This window comes from Carcharodon carcharias, chromosome 18 (assembly GCF_017639515.1).
Source record: "Carcharodon carcharias isolate sCarCar2 chromosome 18, sCarCar2.pri, whole genome shotgun sequence".
Lineage (NCBI taxonomy): Eukaryota > Metazoa > Chordata > Chondrichthyes > Lamniformes > Lamnidae > Carcharodon > Carcharodon carcharias.
The window spans coordinates 108717308-108732821 of NC_054484.1; the positions used below are offsets into that span (position 1 = coordinate 108717308).

General features: G+C 42.1%; 1 protein-coding gene across 1 annotated transcript in view; it reads right to left on the reverse strand.

The window, feature by feature from the left end:
• egfl6 (EGF-like-domain, multiple 6) overlaps window positions 1-15514 on the reverse strand; it is a 425554-nt gene that overhangs the window by 197874 nt on the left and 212166 nt on the right. The window lies entirely within an intron of this gene.

A 15514-nucleotide genomic window follows, 5' to 3' on the forward strand; every position in this document is an offset into this window, starting at 1 on the left:
GTTCCCACTGAGGGATAGAGTATACAGGAACAACCTGTTGCCACTGGTGGATAGAGTATACAGGAACAATCTGTTGCCACTGAGGGATAGAGTATACAGGAACAATCTGTTCCCGCTGAGGGATAGAGTATACAGGAACAGACTGTTGCCACCAGTGGATAGAGTATACAGGAACAATATGTTTGCACTGGTGGATAGAGTTTAAAGGAAAAATCTGTGCCACTGACTGATAGAGTATACCGGTACAATCTGTTCCCACTGGTTGATAGAGTATACAGTAACAAACTGTTCCCACTGCGGGATAGAGTATACAGGAACAACCTGTTCCCATTGTTCGATAGAGTATACAGGAACACTCTGTTCCCACTGGTGGATAGAGTATACAGGTACAATCTGTTCCCACTGGTGGATAGAATATATAGGAACAATCTGTTCCCACTCAGGGATAGAGTATATAGGAACAATCTGTTTCCACTGGTGGATAGACAATACAGGAACAGTCTGTTTCCACTACTGGATAGAGTATAAAGGAACAACCTTTTCCCACTGGAGGATAGAGTATACAGCAACAATCTATTACCACTGAGGGATAGAGTATACAGGAACAATGTGTTCTCACTGAGGGATAGCGCATACAGGAACAATCTCTTCCCACTGAGGGATAGATTATACAGGAACAACGTGTTCCATCTGCTGGATAGAGTATACAGGAACTATCTGTTCCCACTGGTGGATAGAGGAAACAAGAACAATCTGTTCCCACTGGTAGATAGAGTATACAGGAACAATCTGTTTCTACTGGTGGATAGAGTATACAGGAACAATCTGTTCCCACTGAGGGATAGAGAATACAGGAACCATCTGTTCCCACTGCTTGATAGAGTATACAGGAACAATCTGTTCCCACTGAGGGATTGAGTATACAGGAACAATCTGTTGCCACTGGTGGATAGAGTAAACAGGAACAATCTGTTGCCACAGAGGTATAGAGTATAGAGGAACAATCTGTTCCCACTGAGGGATAGTGTATAAAGTTACAATCTGTTCCCATTGGTGGATAGAGTATACAAGATAAATCTGTTCCCAGTAAGGGATCGTGTATACAGGATGAATATGTTCCCACTGGTGGATAGATTGTAGAGGAACTATCTGTTCCCGCTGGTGGATAGAGGATACAGGAACAATCTGTTCCCACTGGTAGATAGAGTATACAGGAACATTCTGTTCCTACTGGTGGATAGAGTATACAGGAACAATCTGTTCCCACTGAGGGATAGAGTATAGAGGAACAATCTGTTCCCAATGCTGGTTAGAGTATACCGGAACAATCTGTTCCCACTGAGCGATTGAGTATACAGGAAAAATCTGTTGCCACTGGTGGATAGAGTATACAGGAACAATCTGTTGCCACAGGTGGATAGAGTATAGAGGAACAATCTGTTCCCACTGAGGGATAGAGTATAAAGGTACAATCTTTTCCCATTAGAGGATAGAGTATATGGGATAAATCTGTTCCCACTGGGGGATCGAGTATAGAGGATGAATATGTTCCCACTGGTGGAGAGAGTATGCAGGAACAATCTGTTCACACGCGTGGTTAGACTACGCAGGAACAATCTGTTTCCAATGTTGGATAGAGAATACAGGAACAATCTGTGCCAACTGGTAAGAGAGAGTATACAGGAACAATCTGTTCCAATGTGGGATAGAGTATACAGGAACAATCTGTTCCAATGTGGGATAGAGTATACGAGAACAATCTGTTCCCACTGAGTGATAGAGTATACAGGAACAATCTGCTCCAATGTGGGATAGAGTATACAGGAACAATCTGTTCCAATGAGGGATAGAGTTTCCAGGAACAATCTGTTCCAATGTGGGATAGAGTATACAGGAACAATCTGTTCCCACTGAGTGATAGGGTATACAGGAACAATCTGTTGCCACTGGTGTATAGAGGAGACAGGAAAATTCTGTTGCCACTGTGGGAACAGTCTGTTCCCACTACTGGATAGAGTATACAGGATCAATATGTTCGCACTGGTGGATAGGGTTTAAAGGAAAAATCTGTGCCAATGAGGGATAGAGTATTCAGTACAATCTGTTCCCACTGGTGGATAGAGTATACAGGAACAAACTGTTCCCAATGGGGGATAGAGTATACAGGAACAACCTGTTCCCACTCGTGGATAGAGTATACAGGAACAATTTGTTCCCACTGAGCGATTGAGTATACAGGAACAATCTGTACACACTGGTGGATAGAGTATACAGGTACAATCTGTTCCCAATGCTGGATAGAATATATAGGAACAAACTGTTCCCACTGAGGGATAGAGTATACAGGTACAATCAGTTCACACTGGTGGATAGAGTATACTGGAAAAATCTGTTCCAACTGAGGGATAGAGTATACAGGAACAATTTTTTCCCACTGGTGGATAGAGTATACAGGTACAATCATTTCCCACTGCTGGATAGAATATACATGAACAATCTGTTCCCACTGAGGGATAGAGTATACTGGAACAATCTGTCCCCTCTGAGGGATAGAGTATACACAAAAAATCTGTTCCCACTGAGGGATATTGTATTCAGAAACAATCTGTTCCCACTGGTGGCTAGAGTATTCAGGAAAAATCTGTTCCCACTGGTGGATAGAGTATACATTAAAAATCTGTTCCGACTGGTGGATAGAGTAAACAGGAACAATCTGTTCCCATTGAGGGATAGAGCATACATGTACAATCTGTTCTCTCTGAGGGATAGAGTATACAGCTACCATCTGTTCCCACTGGTGGATAGAGTATTCATAAATAATCTGTTCCCACTGAGGGATAGAGTATATAGGAACAATCTGTTCTCCCTGAGAGATAGAATATGCAGGAATAATCTGCTCCCACTGAGGGAGAGAGTATGCAGGACCAATCTTTTCCCACTGAGGGATAGAATATACAGGGAATTTCTGTTCCCACTGATGGCTAGACTACACAGGAACAATCTGATCCCGCTGGTGGATAGAGTATACACGAACAATCTGTTCCCACTGGTGGATAGAGTATACACGAAAAATCTGTTCTCACTGTGGGATAACGTATGCAGGAACAATGTGTCCCCAGTGAGCGATAGAGTATACAGGAACAGTCTGTTCGCACTAGTGGATAGCGTATACAGGAACAATCCTTTCTCACTGTGGTATAGAGTATACACGAACAATCTGTTCTCACTGCGGTATAGAGTATACAAGAATAAACTGTTCCCACTGGTGGATAGAGTGTACAGGAACAATCTGTTCCCACTGGTGGATAGAGGATACAGGAACAATCTGTTCCCACTGGTAGATAGAGTATACAGGAACATTCTGTTCCTACTGTTGGATAGAGTATACAGGAACAATCTGTTCCCACTGCTGGTTGGAGTATACAGGAACAATCTGTTCCCACTGGTGGATAGAGGATACAGGAACAATCTTTTCTCACTGTTGGATAGAGTATATAGGAACAATCTGTTCCCAATGGTGGATAGAGTATACAGGAACAATCTGTACCCATTGAGGGATAGAGTACACAGGAACTATCTCTTCCCAATGGTGGATAGAGTATATATGAACAATCTGTTCCCAGTGAGGGATAGAGTATACACGAACAAACTGGTCCCACTGGTGGATAGAGTATACAGGAACAATATGTTCCCACTGAGGGATAGAGTATACAGGAACAATGCGTCCCCACTGTTGGATAGAGTATACAGGAACAATCTGTTCCCACTGGTGGATAGATTATACACGAACAATCTGTTCCAACTGGCGGATAGAGTATACAGGCACAATCTATACCCACTTATCGTTAGAGGATACAGGAACAATATGTTTCCACTGAGGGATAGAGCATATAGGAACAACCTGTTCTCAATGAGGGATAGAGTATACAGGAACAATCTGTTCCCACTGGTGGATAGAGTATACAGGAACAATCTGATCTCACTGAGGGATAGAGAATAGAGGAACAATCTGTTCCCAAAGCTGTATAGCGTATACAGTAACAATCTGTTCCCACTGAGGGATAGAGTATACAGGAACAATCTGTTCCCTCTGAGGGATAGAGTATACAGGAACAATCTGTGCCCAATGAGGGATAGAGTGTACAGGAACAATCTGTTCCCACTGAGGCATAGAGTATACAGGAACAGTCTGTACCCACTAGTTGATAGAGTATACGGGAACAATCTGTTCGCATTGGTGGATAGAGTATACAGGAACAATCTGTGGCACTGAGGGATAGAGTATACAGGTACAATCTGTTCACACTTTTGGATAGAGTATACAGGATAACTATGTTCCCACTGGGGGATAGAGTATACAGGAATAATATGTTCCCACTGGTGGATACAGTATAAAGGACCAATCTGTTCGCACTGTTGGATAGAGAATACAGGTACAATCGGTTCATGCTGGTCGATAGAGTATACAGGAACAATCTATTCCCACTGAGGGACAGACAATACAGGAACAATCTGTTCAAACTGAGGGATAGAGTACACAGGAACAATCTGTTCCCACTGGTGGCTAGAATATACAGGAACAATCCGTTCTCACTGCTGGATAGAGTGTACAGAAACAAACTGTTCCCACTGGTGGATAGAGTATACAGGAATAATCTGTTCCAATGCTGGATGGAGTATACAGGAACAAACTGTTCCAACTGAGGAATAGAGTATACAGGAACAATATATTACCACTGGTGGATAGAGTATATAGGAACAATCTGTTCCCACTGGTGGATAGAGGATAAAGGAACAATCTGTTGCCACTGAGGGATAGAGTATACAGGAATAATCTGTACCCTTTAAGGGATAGATTGTACAGGAAGAATCTGTTCCCGCAGAGGGATAGAGTATACAGGAACAGGGTGTGCCCAATAGTGGATAGTGCATACAGGAACAGTATGTTCGCAATATTAAATAGGGTTTACAGGAACAATCTGTGCCATTGAGGGTTAGAGTATACAGGAATTATCTGTTCCCACTGGTGGATAGAGTATACAGGAACAATCTGTTCCAACTATGGTGTATAGTCTACAGGAACAATCTGTTCCCACTGTTGGAGAGAGAATACAGGAACAATCTGTTCCCACTGGTGGATTGAGTATACAGGAACAATCTGTTCACACTGTTGTATAGAGTGTATAGGAACAATCTGTTTCCAATGGTGGATAGAGTATACAGGAACAATCTGTTCCCATTGAGGGATAGAGTATACAGGAACAATCTGTTCCCACTGAGGAATAGAGTATACAGGCACCATCTCTTCCCACTGGTGGATAGAGTATACATGAACAATCTGTTCCCAGTGAGGGATAGAGTATACAGGAACAATCTGGTCCCACTGGTGGATAGAGTATACAGGAACAATATGTTCCCACTGGTGGATAGAGTGTACAGAAACAAACTGTTCCCACTGGTGGATAGAGTATACAGGAAAAATCTGTTCCCACTGAGGGATAGAGTATACAGTAACAATCTGTTCCCACTGGTGGATACAGTATACACTATCAATCTGTTCCCATTGGTGGATAGAGTATAAACGAACAATCTGTTCCCATTGAGGGAAAGAGTATACACGAACTATCTGTTCCCACTGAGGATAGAGTATACAGGAACAATCTGTTCCCACTAGTGAATAGAGTATACACAAACAATCTGTTCCCACTGAGCGATAGAATATACAGGAACAATCTGTTCTCACTGAGGGATAGTGTATACAGGAGCAATCTGTTCCCACTGGTGGATAGAGTATACACGAAGAATCTTTTCCCTCTGAGAGATAGACTGTACAGGAACAATCTGTTCCCACTGAGGGATAGTGTATACACAAACAATCTCTTACCAGTGAGTGATAGAGTATACAGGAACAATCAATTCCCACTGGTGGTTAGAGTATACAGGAACAATCTGTTACCAATAGTGGATAGAGTATACAGGAACAATCAGTTCCTCCTGTTGGATAAGGTGTACAGGAACAATCTGTTCCCACTGGTGGATAGTGTATACAGGAAAAATCTGTTCCCACTGAGTGATAGAGTATAGATGAACACTCTGTTCCCACTGGTGGATGGAGTATAAAGGAACAGTCTGTTCACACTGGTGGATAGAGTATACAGGAACAATATGTTCCCACTGGTGGATAGCGTTTACAGGAAAAATCTTTGCCACTGAGGGATAGAGTATACAGGTATTATCTGTTCCTTCTGAGGGATAGAGTATACAGGAACAATCTGTTCCAACAGGGGTATAGAGGATACAGGAACAATCTGTTCCATCTGGTGGATAGAGTATACAGGAACAATCTGTTCCCACTGTTGGATAGAGTATAAATGAACAATCTGTTCCCAATGGTGGATAGAGTATACAGGAACAATCTGTTCCCATTGAGGGATAGGGTTTATACGAATAACCTGTTCCCACTGAGGGATTGAGTGTTCTGGAACAAACTGTTCCCACTGAGGGATAGAGTATACAGGAACAAAATGTTCTCACTGAGGGATAGCGTATACAGGGACAATCGGTTCCCACTGGTGGATAGAGTATACAGGAACAATCTGTTCCCACTGGTGAATAGAGTTTACATGAACAATCTATTCCCACTGAGGGATAGAATATACAGGAACAATCTGTTCCCACTGGGTCAAAGAGTATACAGGAAAAATATGTTCCCACTGAGGGAAAGAGTATACAGGAAGAAACTGTTCTCACTGGTGGATAGAGTATACAGGAACAAACTTTTCTCACTGGGGGATAGCGTTTACAGGAACATTCTATTCCCACTGAGGGATAGAGTATACAGGAACAATCTGTTCTCACTGATGGATAGAGTATACAGGAACAATCTGTTCTCACTGAAAGATAGAGTATACAGTAACAATTTCTTCGCACTAAGTGATAGAGTATACAGGAACAATATTTTCCCACTGGTGTATTGAGTAAACAGGAACAATCTGTTCCCACTGAGGGATAGAGTATACAGGATCAATTTGTTCCAACTGAAGGATAGAGTATACAGGAACAATCTGTTCCCACTGAGGGCTAGAGTACTCAGGAACAATCTGTTCCCACTGGTGGATAGAGTATACAGGAACAATCTGTTACCAATGGTGGATAGAGTATACAGGAACAATCAGTTCCTCCTGTTGGATAAGGTGTACAGGAACAATCTGTTCCCACTGGTGGATAGTGTATACAGGAAAAACCTGTTCCCATTGAGGGATACAGTATACAGGAACAATCTATTCTCACTGAGGGATAGAGTATACAGGAACAATCTATTCCCACTGGTGGATAGAGCATACCGGAACAATCTATTCCCACTTGTGGATAGAGTAAAAGGAACAATCTGTTGTCACTGAGGGATAGCGTATACAGGAACAATCTGTAACCAGTGAGCGATAGAGTTTACACGAATAACCTGTTCCACTGAGGGATAGGGTATATAGGAACAATGTGTTCCCAATGTTGGATAGAGTATACAGGAGCAATCTGTTCCCACTGTTGGATAGAGTATACAGGTACAATCTGTTCCCACTGGTGGATGGAATATACAGGAACAATCTGTTCCCACTGGTGGATAGAGTATACAGGAACAATCAGTTCCTCCTGTTGGATAAGGTGTACATGAACAATCTGTTCCCACTGGTGGATAGTGTATACAGGAAAAATCTGTTCCCACTGAGTGATAGAGTATAGATGAACACTCTGTTCCCACTGGTGGATGGAGTATAAAGGAACAGTCTGTTCACACTGGTGGATAGAGTATACAGGAACAATATGTTCCCACTGGTGGATAGCGTTTACAGGAAAAATCTTTGCCACTGAGGGATAGAGTATACAGGTATTATCTGTTCCTTCTGAGGGATAGAGTATACAGGAACAATCTGTTCCATCTGGTGGATAGAGTATACAGGAACAATCTGTTCCCACTGTTGGATAGAGTATAAATGAACAATCTGTTCCCAATGGTGGATAGAGTATACAGGAACCATCTGTTCCCATTGAGGGATAGGGTTTATACGAATAACCTGTTCCCACTGAGGGATAGAGTATAAAGGAACAATCTGTTCCCAATGTTGGATAGAGTATACAGGAACAATCTGTTCCCACTGTTGGATAGAGTATACAGGTACAATCTGTTCCCACTGGTGGATAGCGTTTACAGGAAAAATCTTTGCCACTGAGGGATAGAGTATACAGGTATTATCTGTTCCTTCTGAGGGATAGAGTATACAGGAAGAATCTGTTCCAACTGGGGTATAGAGTATACAGGAACAATCTGTTCCATCTGGTGGATAGAGTATACAGGAACAATCTGTTCCCACTGTTGGATAGAGTATAAAGGAACAATCTGTTCCCAATGGTGGATAGAGTATACAGGAACCATCTGTTCCCATTGAGGGATAGGGTTTACACGAATAACCTGTTCCCACTGAGGGATAGAGTATAAAGGAACAATCTGTTCCCAATGTTGGATAGAGTATACAGGAACAATCTGTTCCCACTGTTGGATAGAGTATACAGGTACAATCTGTTCCCACTGTTGGATAGAGTATAAAGGAACAATCTGTTCCCAATGGTGGATAGAGTATACAGGAACCATGTGTTCCCATTGAGGGATAGGGTTTATACGAATAACCTGTTCCCAGTGAGGGATAGAGTATAAAGGAACAATCTGTTCCCAATGTTGGATAGAGTATACAGGAACAATCTGTTCCCACTGTTGGATAGAGTATACAGGTACAATCTGTTCCCACTGGAGGATAGTATTTACAGGAAAAATCTTTGCCACTGAGGGATAGAGTATACAGGTATTATCTGTTCCTTCTGAGGGATAGAGTATACAGGAACAATCTTTTCCAACTGGGGTATAAAGTATACAAGAACAATCTGTTCCATCTGGTGGATAGAGTATACAGGAACAATCTGTTCCCACTGTTGGATAGAGTATAAAGGAACAATCTGTTCCCAATGTTGGATAGAGTATACAGGAACAATCTGTTCCCACTGTTGGATAGAGTTTTCAGGTACAATCTGTTCCCACTGGTGGATAGAATATACAGGAACATTCTGTTCCCAGTCAGGGATAGAGTATACAGGAACAATCTGGTCACACTGGTGGATAGAGAATAAAGGAACAATCTATTCCCACTGGTGGATAGAGTATACAGGAAAAATCTGTTCCCACTGAGGAATAGAGTATACAGGCACCATCTCTTCCCACTGGTGGATAGAGTATACATGAACAATCTGTTCCCAGTGAGGGATAGAGTATACAGGAACAATCTGGTCCCACTGGTGGATAGAGTATACAGGAACAATATGTTCCCACTGGTGGATAGAGTGTACAGAAACAAACTGTTCCCACTGGTGGATAGAGTATACAGGAAAAATCTGTTCCCACTGAGGGATAGAGTATACAGTAACAATCTGTTCCCACTGGTGGATACAGTATACACTATCAATCTGTTCCCATTGGTGGATAGAGTATAAACGAACAATCTGTTCCCATTGAGGGAAAGAGTATACACGAACTATCTGTTCCCACTGAGGATAGAGTATACAGGAACAATCTGTTCCCACTAGTGAATAGAGTATACACAAACAATCTGTTCCCACTGAGCGATAGAATATACAGGAACAATCTGTTCTCACTGAGGGATAGTGTATACAGGAGCAATCTGTTCCCACTGGTGGATAGAGTGTACAGGAACAATCTGTTCCCGCTGGTGGATAGAGTATACACGAAGAATCTTTTCCCTCTGAGAGATAGACTGTACAGGAACAATCTGTTCCCACTGAGGGATAGTGTATACACAAACAATCTCTTACCAGTGAGTGATAGAGTATACAGGAACAATCAATTCCCACTGGTGGTTAGAGTATACAGGAACAATCTGTTACCAATAGTGGATAGAGTATACAGGAACAATCAGTTCCTCCTGTTGGATAAGGTGTACAGGAACAATCTGTTCCCACTGGTGGATAGTGTATACAGGAAAAATCTGTTCCCACTGAGTGATAGAGTATAGATGAACACTCTGTTCCCACTGGTGGATGGAGTATAAAGGAACAGTCTGTTCACACTGGTGGATAGAGTATACAGGAACAATATGTTCCCACTGGTGGATAGCGTTTACAGGAAAAATCTTTGCCACTGAGGGATAGAGTATACAGGTATTATCTGTTCCTTCTGAGGGATAGAGTATACAGGAACAATCTGTTCCAACAGGGGTATAGAGGATACAGGAACAATCTGTTCCATCTGGTGGATAGAGTATACAGGAACAATCTGTTCCCACTGTTGGATAGAGTATAAATGAACAATCTGTTCCCAATGGTGGATAGAGTATACAGGAACAATCTGTTCCCATTGAGGGATAGGGTTTATACGAATAACCTGTTCCCACTGAGGGATTGAGTGTTCTGGAACAAACTGTTCCCACTGAGGGATAGAGTATACAGGAACAAAATGTTCTCACTGAGGGATAGCGTATACAGGGACAATCGGTTCCCACTGGTGGATAGAGTATACAGGAACAATCTGTTCCCACTGGTGAATAGAGTTTACATGAACAATCTATTCCCACTGAGGGATAGAATATACAGGAACAATCTGTTCCCACTGGGTCAAAGAGTATACAGGAAAAATATGTTCCCACTGAGGGAAAGAGTATACAGGAAGAAACTGTTCTCACTGGTGGATAGAGTATACAGGAACAAACTTTTCTCACTGGGGGATAGCGTTTACAGGAACATTCTATTCCCACTGAGGGAAAGAGTATACAGGAACAATCTGTTCTCACTGATGGATAGAGTATACAGGAACAATCTGTTCTCACTGAAAGATAGAGTATACAGTAACAATTTCTTCGCACTAAGTGATAGAGTATACAGGAACAATATTTTCCCACTGGTGTATTGAGTAAACAGGAACAATCTGTTCCCACTGAGGGATAGAGTATACAGGATCAATTTGTTCCAACTGAAGGATAGAGTATACAGGAACAATCTGTTCCCACTGAGGGCTAGAGTACTCAGGAACAATCTGTTCCCACTGGTGGATAGAGTATACAGGAACAATCTGTTACCAATGGTGGATAGAGTATACAGGAACAATCAGTTCCTCCTGTTGGATAAGGTGTACAGGAACAATCTGTTCCCACTGGTGGATAGTGTATACAGGAAAAACCTGTTCCCATTGAGGGATACAGTATACAGGAACAATCTATTCTCACTGAGGGATAGAGTATACAGGAACAATCTATTCCCACTGGTGGATAGAGCATACCGGAACAATCTATTCCCACTTGTGGATAGAGTAAAAGGAACAATCTGTTGTCACTGAGGGATAGCGTATACAGGAACAATCTGTAACCAGTGAGCGATAGAGTTTACACGAATAACCTGTTCCACTGAGGGATAGGGTATATAGGAACAATGTGTTCCCAATGTTGGATAGAGTATACAGGAGCAATCTGTTCCCACTGTTGGATAGAGTATACAGGTACAATCTGTTCCCACTGGTGGATGGAATATACAGGAACAATCTGTTCCCACTGGTGGATAGAGTATACAGGAACAATCAGTTCCTCCTGTTGGATAAGGTGTACATGAACAATCTGTTCCCACTGGTGGATAGTGTATACAGGAAAAATCTGTTCCCACTGAGTGATAGAGTATAGATGAACACTCTGTTCCCACTGGTGGATGGAGTATAAAGGAACAGTCTGTTCACACTGGTGGATAGAGTATACAGGAACAATATGTTCCCACTGGTGGATAGCGTTTACAGGAAAAATCTTTGCCACTGAGGGATAGAGTATACAGGTATTATCTGTTCCTTCTGAGGGATAGAGTATACAGGAACAATCTGTTCCAACAGGGGTATAGAGTATACAGGAACAATCTGTTCCATCTGGTGGATAGAGTATACAGGAACAATCTGTTCCCACTGTTGGATAGAGTATAAATGAACAATCTGTTCCCAATGGTGGATAGAGTATACAGGAACCATCTGTTCCCATTGAGGGATAGGGTTTATACGAATAACCTGTTCCCACTGAGGGATAGAGTATAAAGGAACAATCTGTTCCCAATGTTGGATAGAGTATACAGGAACAATCTGTTCCCACTGTTGGATAGAGTATACAGGTACAATCTGTTCCCACTGGTGGATAGCGTTTACAGGAAAAATCTTTGCCACTGAGGGATAGAGTATACAGGTATTATCTGTTCCTTCTGAGGGATAGAGTATACAGGAAGAATCTGTTCCAACTGGGGTATAGAGTATACAGGAACAATCTGTTCCATCTGGTGGATAGAGTATACAGGAACAATCTGTTCCCACTGTTGGATAGAGTATAAAGGAACAATCTGTTCCCAATGGTGGATAGAGTATACAGGAACCATCTGTTCCCATTGAGGGATAGGGTTTATACGAATAACCTGTTCCCAGTGAGGGATAGAGTATAAAGGAACAATCTGTTCCCAATGTTGGATAGAGTATACAGGAACAATCTGTTCCCACTGTTGGATAGAGTATACAGGTACAATCTGTTCCCACTGGAGGATAGTATTTACAGGAAAAATCTTTGCCACTGAGGGATAGAGTATACAGGTATTATCTGTTCCTTCTGAGGGATAGAGTATACAGGAACAATCTTTTCCAACTGGGGTATAAAGTATACAAGAACAATCTGTTCCATCTGGTGGATAGAGTATACAGGAACAATCTGTTCCCACTGTTGGATAGAGTATAAAGGAACAATCTGTTCCCAATGTTGGATAGAGTATACAGGAACAATCTGTTCCCACTGTTGGATAGAGTTTTCAGGTACAATCTGTTCCCACTGGTGGATAGAATATACAGGAACATTCTGTTCCCAGTCAGGGATAGAGTATACAGGAACAATCTGGTCACACTGGTGGATAGAGAATAAAGGAACAATCTATTCCCACTGGTGGATAGAGTATACAGGAAAAATCTGTTCCCACTGAGGGATAGAGTATACAGTAACAATCTGTTCCCACTGGTGGATAGAGTATACACTATCAATCTGTTCCCATTGGTGGATAGAGTATAAACGAACAATGTGTTCCCATTGAGGGAAAGAGTATACATGAACTATCTGTTCCCACTGAGGGATAGAGTATACAGGAACAATCTGTTCCCACTATTGGATAGAGTATACACAAACAATCTGTTCCCACTGAGCGATAGAATATACAGGAACAATCTGTTCTCAATGAGGGATAGCGTATACAGGAGCAATCTGTTCCCACTGGTGGTTAGAGTGTACAGGAACAATCTGTTCTCACTGAGGGATAGCGTATAAAGGAGCAATCTGTTCCCACTGGTGGTTAGAGTATAAACGAACAATCTGTTCCCTTTGAGGGAAAGAGTATACATGAACTATCTGTTCCCACTGAGGGATAGAGTATACAGGAACAATCAGTTCCCACTGGTGGATCGAGTATACTGGAACAATCTTTTCCCACTGTTGGATAGAGTATACTGGAACAATCTGTTACCACTAAGGGAAGGAGTATACAGGAAAAATTTGTTCCCACTGAGGGATAGAGAATACAGGAACAAAATATTGCCACTTAGGGATAGATAATACAGCAACAATGTATTCCCACTGATGGATCGAGTATACAGGAACAATCTGTTCCCAATGAGGAATAGAGTTTACAGGAACAATCTTTTCTCACTGGTGGATAGAGTATACAGGAACAATCTGTTCCCACTGAGGGATAGAGTATACAGGAACAATCTGTACCCACTGGTGGATAGAGTATGCAGGAACAATCTGTTCGCTATGTTGGACAGAGTATACAGATTCAATCTGTTCCCACTTGTGGTTAGAGTGTACAGGATAAATCTGCTCACACTGGGGGACAGAGGAAAACAGGAACAATCTGTTCCCACTGAGGGATAGAGTATACAGGAACAATCTGTCCCAACTGGTGGTTAGAGTATACAGGAACAATCTGTTCTCACTGGTGGATAGAGTATACAGGAACAGTCTGTTCCCACTGAGGGATAGAGTATACAGGAACAATCTGTTCCCACTGGTGGATAGAGCATACAGGAACAATCTATTCCCACTTGTGGATAGAGTACACAGGAACAATCTGTTCTCACTGAGGGATAGCGTATACAGGAACAATCTGTAACCAGTGAACGATAGAGTTTACATGAATAACCTGTTCCACTGAGGGATAGGGTATATAGGAACAATGTGTTCCCAATGTTGGATAGAGTATACAGGAACAATCTGTTCCCACTGTTGGATAGAGTATACAGGTACAATCTGTTCCCACTGGTGGATAGAATATACAGGAACAATCAGTTCCTCCTGTTGGATAAGGTGTACGTGAACAATCTGTTCCCACTAGTGGATAGTGTATACAGGAACAAAATATTGCCACTTAGGGATAGATGATGCAGCAACAATGTATTCCCACTGATGGATCGAGTATACAGGAACAATCTGTTCCCGCTGAGGGATAGAGTTTACAGGAACAATCTTTTCTCACTGGTGGATAGAGTATACAGGAACAATCTGTTCCCACTGGTGGATAGTGTATACAGGAAAAATCTGTTCCCACTGAGGGATAGAGTACAAAGGAACAATCTATTCTCACTGAGAGATAGAGTATACAGGAACAATCTGTTCCCACTGGTGGATAGAGTATACACGAATAATCTGTTCCCACTGGTGGATAGAGCATACAGGAACAATCTATTCCCACTTGTGGATAGAGTACACAGGAACAATCTGTTCTCACTGAGGGATAGCGTATACAGGAACAATCTGTAACCAGTGAGCGATAGAGTTTACACGAATAACCTGTTCCACTGAGGGATAGGGTATATAGGAACAATGTGTTCCCAATGTTGGATAGAGTATACAGGAGCAATCTGTTCCCACTGTTGGATAGAGTATACAGGTACAATCTGTTCCCACTGGTGGATAGAATATACAGGAACGATCAGTTCCTCCTGTTGGATAAGGTGTACGTGAACAATCTGTTCCCACTGGCGGATAGTGTATACAGGAAAAATCTGTTCCCACGGAGTGATAGAGTATAGATGAACACTCTGTTCCCACTGCTGGATGGAGTATAAAGGAACAGTCTGTTCCCACTGGTGGATAGAGTATACAGGAACAATATGTTCCCACTGGTGGATAGCGTTTACAGGAAAAATCTTTGCCACTGAGGGATAGAGTATACAGGTATTATCTGTTCCTTCTGAGGGATAGAGTATACAGGAACAATCTGATCCAACTGGGGTATAGAGTATACAGGAACAATCTGTTCCATCTGGTGGATAGAGTATACAGGAACAATCTGTTCCCACTGGTGGATAGAGTATACAGGAACAATCTGTTCCCACTGTTGGATAGAGTATACATTTACAATCTGTTCCCACTGAGGGATTGAGTGTTCTGGAACAAACTGT